This window comes from Bidens hawaiensis, unplaced genomic scaffold (genome assembly GCF_021521415.1).
Source record: "Bidens hawaiensis isolate Kalapana, Puna unplaced genomic scaffold, B.hawaiensis_p1.1 tig00024454_1, whole genome shotgun sequence".
Taxonomy (NCBI): domain Eukaryota; kingdom Viridiplantae; phylum Streptophyta; class Magnoliopsida; order Asterales; family Asteraceae; genus Bidens; species Bidens hawaiensis.
Window position 1 is genome coordinate 37,495 of NW_027493860.1, and position 7,728 is coordinate 45,222.

General features: G+C 34.5%; 1 pseudogene across 1 annotated transcript; it reads right to left on the reverse strand.

The window, feature by feature from the left end:
* Positions 1-2,877: 2,877 nt before the first annotated feature.
* LOC143569314 (ABC transporter G family member 21-like) lies at positions 2,878-7,409 on the reverse strand (annotated as a pseudogene). Its single transcript, XR_013141719.1, has 5 exons — positions 7,260-7,409; positions 5,942-6,740; positions 5,090-5,276; positions 4,758-4,936; positions 2,878-3,582 (listed from the first exon to the last, which is right to left on the reverse strand). The product of XR_013141719.1 is annotated as an ABC transporter G family member 21-like (transcript).
* Between the last annotated feature and the right edge of the window lie 319 nt (positions 7,410-7,728).

Consider the following 7,728-nt stretch of genomic DNA (forward strand, 5'->3'; position numbering starts at 1 on the left):
CTCCAGCCATGAACAAGCATGGAGATTTTGTAAATCAAGGAGTTGACATGTACGGCAATGAACTCTTATTGATGCACGAAGAGCTAATGAATTACAAAGAAGAAACTGGAAATAATGCATGGGAAAAGGCTTTGAAAGACGAGTTAGATTTGATAAAAAAGAATAAAGCATGGCACTGACCAACCTACCCACTAGACACATGCCCATTGGTTTGAAATGGGTATTTAAGTTGAACAAAGACACGAAAGGTGAGGTAACAAAATATAAAGCACGTCTTGTCTCAAAATTAGGATACGTATAAAGACATGGTATTGATTATGAAAAAGTATTCGCACCGGTAGCTAGAATCGAAACCAGTCGATTACTACTCGCACTAGCTACACATGAAGGATAAACTGTTCATCACCTCGATGTCAAGAAATCATTCTTGCATGGTGAATTAAACGAAGAAGTACATGTAGAACAACCTGAAGGTTTCGTGAAACCAGTTGCTGAAAACAAGGTCTACAAGCTAATAAAAGCATTATATAGACTACGCCAAGCACCACGAGCTTGAAATATTAAATTGAATAATACTTTGAAGGACCTTGGTTTCAAGAAATGTCCAAAATAAGTAGCAGTGTATACAAGTGAGAAAGCAAAAAGAAAGTTAATAATGGGTGTCTATGTTGATGACTTAATCGTAACAGGAAACGATAAAGAAGAAATCTCAAAATTCAAGCAGCAAATGAAGAAGTCATTTGAAATGAATGACCTTGGAGAACTAAAATACTATCTAGGGATCGAAGTATTCAAAATAAAGAAAGGGTGACATTAAAGAATCGGGTTATGCAAAGAAGCTATTGAAGGACGTTGGGATGTTAGAATGTAATCCTACATGATACTCGATGGAAGCAGGTCTAAAATTATCAAAGAATGAAGAAGTAGCTGAAGCAAATGCAACGGAATATCGAAAGTTGATAGGATGTCTAAGGTATCTAACTCATACAATACTTAACATCAACTTTACAGTAGGATATGCAAGTTGGTTTATGCACTCGCCAAAGGAAGCTCACATGAAAGCTGTTAAACATTTACTACGATATGTAAGAGGTATAATCGAGTACGGAAATCAGTATAAGAAAGGAGGCAAAAATTATTGATGGGTTATAGTGATAATAGCTATAACATGAACGCTGATGATGGAAAAGCACAACTGGAACTATACTTTATTTATGTGATGCTCTGATTGAATGGAACAATCCTAAACAATCTACAGTTGCTCTAGCATCTTGTGAAGCTGAATTCATGCAAGCCGTCTCACCTGCATTTCAAACCTTATGGTTACAAGGATTGTTAGAAGAGTTGACTAGTTGAAAGCAAGAGAAAGTGGCACCGTTTGCGGATACATTTTAGCAATAGCATTAATGAAAAATCCAGTATTTCACGGACGAAGCAAACATACAAGTACAAAATACCACTTTATAAGAGAATGAGTGGAGAAGTAACAAATCAAAATGGAGCACATCAGTTGCGAGGAGAAGGCATATACACTAACGAAGGCATTACCTAGAATCAAGTTCATGGTGTGCGCGAACCACTAGGTGTCAAGGACCTCGCAATACAAGATCGAGATTAAGGGGGGTGATTGTTAGTTGTTAGTTAATCATCGATCGCGTTAAGTTTATTAGAGTTTAGTTAACTCTATTAGAAAATACCATTGGTATAGTTTAGTGCCATAATTGTAATTAGGTGATAGTTTGTGTAAAGAATGCAAATATGAAAAGTAGAACAGATACTACGTATGGTTTGGTGAACCGTCGTGTCCTTTGCCGGAGTAACCGTCGGAATAACCATCGCCGGAAATAACTGTCACCGGAGAGGTATAAATACCCCTCCCTGGTCTTTTGTAAAATCATCACAAACTCATTCAGATTAATAAAGAAATCGTTTCAATATTATTATGTGTTCATATTATTGTTTATCGATCCAATTTGTTTATCAAAAACTATTTCAATGATCAGAACTTTAAGTAAAGATATTGTTAGTAGTGTGGTGCGTCTTTTGGATATAACAAGTTCCATTACGAGGAAACTTGTGGAGGGTGTTTAGGGTGAGGGGAAAAGATAGATGATGAGGAAGTAACCTCTATCTTTTAAAATTAATCTTAATTGCATCTTAGAGACCCTAACTTCTAATATGAAGATCTTATTCTCTATGCTTATGATGGCGTGTGATATTATTTGCTTAATAGTGAGTGGTAAAGCACGTGTTGTCATGAGAAGTGTTTAGAAATAAAATGGTGGTGAGATTTGAGATCCAACACTACTGGATATTAGACCAATACCTCTTTTGGACAATGCGTGCCATGGTTACCTCTTTTGCAGAATGCGTGATGTTTGAAGGTTAAAATAATGATGAAAACTATTATTTGAATTACCAAAAGTGTCTTGTCCCTTATTTTAAAAAAATTGCCATATTCACGACTCCAAGTTGGATTAGCTATGATTCACCTACTTGTGGCTTGCACTCGATCTTTCATATATGAAACCATGCCTTGACTACCTGACAGACATTAATCTTCAATAGTTAACGATTCTTCGTTGTTGTTTAGATGTTATGTTCATGCCTTTAATATTCTATAAGATGATGTTACAAACAACAATAAGATGAGAGAAACCATACCTGGGATACCTTGAATGATAATTGAATTCTCTTTGAACTTTGAGCCTTCTATACCAACAGTTTGTAAGCTAAACACGACACGTTGTCCATACATTTTACTTAATAATACATTCCAACATTACTTAAATGAGAATACGTACATAGGACTAAAATGTGCATTTATTCAAATAAAATTAGAGATGACATATCGTAACTATTCACCAAAATCCATGTAAATATGATTTGTTGTATCCTCTTTTCCGCCACAATACCTTTCAAAACTAAAGGAAACTAATGAAATTTAATCATCCTTAATGCTGCATAAGCAATAAGCCTGTACCCAACTAACATGACACCCAAAGCAGCCACATCCCACCACAAATTTCCCAGGCCCAAGAACTTAATTCCAGGAAAATCAAAAACCTTACAATGAACACCGACCCCACACTCATATACCTCATTTTTTGTGTATTGTACTTCCACTAAAAGCTTGTAACAATAGTGGCTAAACGAGACGTACTTCAACCATGAGATGAAAGGCGGAATCATCCGAACATAGTAACCACCTGCTAGCAAGAACACTAGCATGATCACAGACGATAAGGTGGTTGCTTGCTTGAGGTCTAGAATGGCACCTAAGGCTAGCCCAAGTCCTTGTGATACAAGTACATTGAACAAGACGATTACAATGGTTAGTAAGTATGTGACAAGTGACGGTTTGAGGCCACCCATCCAATATGTAACAGTCACAAATATGGTTGGAAGGACAAGCTCCATTGGTAAATCTCCAGCCATTCTAGCGAAGTAATATGAGGAAAGTCGGTACATTCCCGATGAATATTCTCTTGTAAGCATTGGTCGTTCTTGAGGAAAGGTGAATATGGCGTTGGATAGAGGGTAAAAGCCCCAAAATATTGAAAAAAAGAACAAAAGTCCCACCTGAAAAGAATTGTAACATGTTTGCATGAGATTATAAGAACTTCAAATGACAAAAGCCTCCTTTACATTTAATTATGACATATTCTATGTTTAGGTTTTATAAATAGCGACAAATTATTAATTATAATCTAAACAAATTGACACGCATATCAAAGAATGCGATGTTATACTTTCATCTTGTGTCTCGTTATAATAATTTAAATATGTCTTCATAATAGTGGGCCTAGCGTTTTAGTTATGCACCATAAGAAAATATGTAGTGACCTAAAAAAAAGTTATCACTAGTCAAAACTTAGTCAAAAAGGTACGAGGTTACCGACACATAGTAATTAGTTGGTAAATGTACCTTTAGTAAGGTTTGAGCCCCTTTAGTTATTTACGACACAAATCTTTCGCAAATATTGTCATAGTTATTCTTAAAAATTGTAACTAAAAAATAATGTGTCTTTACTATATGGTATTATATGTCATTGTCACCTAAAAGACTTTTTCCTTGTAATAATGTAACTAATCATTGGTGAAGTGCTGTCAGGAACCTAAGTGTGGTAAATGTTAACTGATGAATCGTACTGACCACTATTGTCGATAGATTTTACCAACCAATTTTTAACGTCAGATTATCGATGAATTTAGTATTAGGTTAAAAAATTAATACAAATATTTATTAAAAGCCTGTCAGCGCAGTTATTAGGAAATATCAAAAACTCCCTTTTTCTGTTTTTATAGTTTTTTCCACGCGTGGAATAGTATGCTTTCTAAACAATATTTCGGTGATAAATTTAGCAACAATATTACAAATTAACTCTCTCTCTCTCTCTCTCTCTCTCTCTCTCTCTCTTGTTGAATCGATTCAAAAATTTGCATAAGTTCAGTTTTACATCTAAAACGTAAATGATACTTTTGAGAAGAAAAAGTAAACTTATATTGTGTTTTTAAGAAATATCGTACCTATATTGATCGTTTGATTCATCTTTAGTTCGATTGATTAACCTTTTTTGTAATTATGTTTTCTTTTCTTTTTGCAATCCATCTTATATATATCAATGCGAATTTCATTTTTTTAATTCAAGTGTGAATTAATGTCATGGAATTGACAAAATTCAATACGGAGTACCATGTTTTTTAAGGAGACGTTGATATATGAGAACATTGGACCAGAACACTAATCGTGGTACCTGATCTTGCAACTGTGACAAATCTGAGTGCCACCACATAAGACCTGAAAGGACAGAAACAGACATCACTTGAAAGATTCTTAATCTCGAGTACGATTCATGTCTCCTCTCTCTAAGACCCCTCTTAAGCAAGACTTTAAATTGCATCCACCAACTCGTGGTCCATTGCTTGTCACAACCTGCGATATATAGCGGACCACTTCGTATTAACTTTCGAACAAGTACAAGTTTCTTTAACTAGAAATTCTTCTATCTAACACTCCCGTAAATCTTCTGACGTGATTTAAATGACTAAAGTAACAAAGATGTGGACAATATTTTCTTAATCTTACTTTTCAAGGGTGATGTACCTTGAATCCCTATTGTCGTGTCTTCAACCTGTTGATAAATATCGTCTTTAACAAGATGCTGAAGGTTTGTTTTGTAAGATGATATTTAAAAACTGTTTGATTGAGATGTCATCTCCTATGTAGTCTAATCTTCCTTGATGATCATCTTGGTTTCTATTAGGAGACACATCTGTATTTTAAAGTCCAAAATAGTTATTTATTAGCTATAATATACTTTACGAAATATTAAATTATTACGAGGAGAAAACCTAATTTATTTAACTTTTACATCATTTGTTATCATTATTTTTTGAGTTTTTTTACTTCTTACATGTGACTTACTATGTTTTGTACATAAATAACCATTAAAATAACTTGTTCATGTTTTTTTATTACTTTTAACTGTTTACGTTCATATGTGTAGATAGCATAACTCGAATAAGTTCTATACATAAATAAAATTGGTTTTTTTTAAACAAATTTTCAATATTCCAACTATTTATTATGTTTTAAAGATTTCTAAGGTTGAAAAAACAAAACAGTTCATTTTGTTTCTCATATTCTTGCAATATATTATAGGTCACTGTTTATTTGTTGATTAGTTTCTTTTTAATGTTTCGATCAGTCTCACTAGTTACTAATTAAATCTTTCTTATTATTATAATAACTAGTCTAAATTATTCTTCTAACAGGAACTGATAAAAAACAAATCAAGGCATGCGACATCAAGTGATATTAATTATTTCATGAAAATGGGATATACGTACCCTAATGAGTTTTACTACATGACGTTGGATATATGTGGTTTTAAGTCATAAATAACTTATATATAGTTGAAAAAGAAACCAAACATACCATTTGCAAGATCAAGAAGAAAATCAGCAGGATTCACAAAGTTAAACCCGGGTACATGGCCAATTGAACTGAAATACTCCATGGCCCGACCCGTATGCCCACTATAAATCGGGCACCCATCTGATAACACCACCACCTTATCAAACATCCAGTATAACCTACTTGATGGCTGATGGATTGTGGTGACCACACTCCTCCCCCCTTGAGCCAGACCTTTCAAGGTTGCGATTATTCGCAGAGCCGTGGTTGAGTCCAACCCTGATGTAGGCTCATCCAAAAGCAACAAGCTCGGGTTCACCAGCATTTCCTGCGCAATACTAACCCTTTTTCGCTCCCCACCAGAAACACCACGAATAAGTGGACCGCCTATGATGCAATCACAACAAGCGGTTAATCCAAGTTCAGTTATGATGATTTCCGCTTGTTGTATTTTCTCTTCGCGTGTTAGATTGTTGGGCAGCCTCAAAAGGGCAGCATAGGATAAGGTTTCAATAACAGTTAGGTGTGGGTATAAAACATCATCTTGGGCTACAAAACCGGTTTTTCTTTTTATTGAGCTAGTAAACGGCTGCCCGCTATAGGTTATGCTGCCTAAAACCTTTCCGGGCAGCCTGCCCGCAAGGGCGGATATTAATGTGGTTTTTCCACTCCCAGATGGGCCGAGCATGGCTAGCATCTCTCCGGGGCGGACTACACCACTGACTCCACTAAGAAGAGTTCGAGTTGAATTTGAATTCGGCAAACCAAGATTGCGGTCTTCGCCAGATTGTGACTTAATAGTGTATGCCAAATCTTCAAACTGCAATAAATTACGTACCAAAACTGTTAAACATATAACTAATATTGTATAAAACAGAAAGTAGTTATGCTATTATTTATATTGTGATATATAGAAGAAACTATTAAGATGTGATTAGATTAAAATAAAATATTAGTTAGAGTTTATTGTACTCCCTCCGTCCCTTACTATATGTTATGGGACCCAAAACACACAAATTAAGAAATATCTTATCATTTTATTTTATGAGCTTTAAAATGACAATGATGTCCTCCAAGTTAATAACAATAATGAGCTTTAAAATGACAATAACTTAGTGAGTATGTAATAGTAAAGACAAAACTGGAAATTGAATTTATATGTATAGAAATGACATTTAAATTGAGACAACAAAAAATGGAAAGATGGACATTTAAAATGGGACGGACGGTCTTTACGTCCATGATATCCTAGTATCTTAATTATGTAAATATTATTACAATAAACCGTAACTAATATATTTTATCTTATAGTATGAAGGTGATCATTTTTAACTTATACCTTGAGTGTTATTGGATGTGAAGATTCATGAACAAAAGATAAACATGATCGGTTTTGATTCGGAGATCTCGCTTCAACGTAACTGCTAGTGTTTGAAGCTGAATCAGGTGATTTAGCATGAACTGTGTGGTTTACCATACTCGTGGTTTTTTATTTAACAAATTACCGAGATATTAAGAAGGATCGATAAATGTGAAGGTTCACATGTGAAATGATAAGTGGTAGAGAAAGCTTTTAAAGAAGAAAGGAAAGGTGGGCAGAGGCAGAGGGGCAAAAGGTGTTGAATGTGATTTTGACGATTTTAGCGTACACGAATTTATTGCATTTAACAACTAGTGTCGCCATTCAGAAAAGAGAAAAATAAATAATAACTAGTGTTGTCAATTTACAATGAGACAGAAAATGGTTGCTTACGTTTAGGCACAGTAGGTGCGAAGTTGACATTTGTAAAAAAAAAAAAAATTAATCA